Genomic DNA, 983 nt, shown 5'->3' on the forward strand with positions numbered 1-983 from the left:
AGCTTCCTCATCTGAAATAAAGGACTTTCTTGCAGGGTTGTCTAAGGTTTAAATAAGAAATGTGCCTGCATCTAAGGTGCTTGGTGAGTGTCAGCGGGTCTGCCTTTATTTGCTCCCCTAAGAAGCTCTTGCTTTGTTCCCATTTGGAAGACAGAGTTTGGAAAAATGCAAACCACTGTTGTCTTAGGAGCAGACAATAAAAGACATCTGATCCACCCCAGTGACGCTGTCCTCTGCCAGCACTCTCCTCTGTCCCATCACTGGGACTGCTAAACCCCAACTGTGGGGGTCCACCTTGCCCTTCTCCTAAGCATGTTCCCCTATGCTTTGCAAATCCTCCAATGCTCTGAGCCAAGCTAGATACATGTTTCCCTCCCTGTTTCACAAACAGGTGACCCTGGTCCTAGAGGCTTACATGACTCAACCTGGGTCACACACAAGCCATGGCATTGCAGGGTTTCTTCATCTCAACACCACTGATGCTGGGAGGGGGACAGTTTCTTATGTCCTGTGCATTGTAGGGTGTTTATCAGCCTCTCTGTTCTCTACATTTCAGATTCCAAGAGTACCCCAACCCCAGCCCCAATGACCCAAAACAGCTCCAGACATCATCCAATGTCTCCCAGTAGCTAAACCCGAGAACCACGGGCCCGGGTGCTCTTTGCCAGTTTCATCTTTTCTTTGAAAAATGCAACCCCAAGAACCAATAACCCATAATTTTCTTCTCTTGACACACACATAACCTCTTGAAAGTAGATAGAACTCACATTTCAATAGCTACCTTTGGCATCTTTATCAGTGTGTTTTCAGGATGACGGTGGTAGAAGACGACGGAAAAAAAACATTTGGACGCCAACCTTTTATTCCATTGAGCTTTGGGAAAATCTCCATCTTGCAGCTCCTGCTATATCGCCTGCTGATAATCAGCTCATTAAACAAGGGCTCAGCCACGGCCGGGCTTCCAGAACTCCCACGGACTCACC

Source organism: Marmota flaviventris, chromosome 10 (genome assembly GCF_047511675.1).
Source record: "Marmota flaviventris isolate mMarFla1 chromosome 10, mMarFla1.hap1, whole genome shotgun sequence".
NCBI lineage: Eukaryota > Metazoa > Chordata > Mammalia > Rodentia > Sciuridae > Marmota > Marmota flaviventris.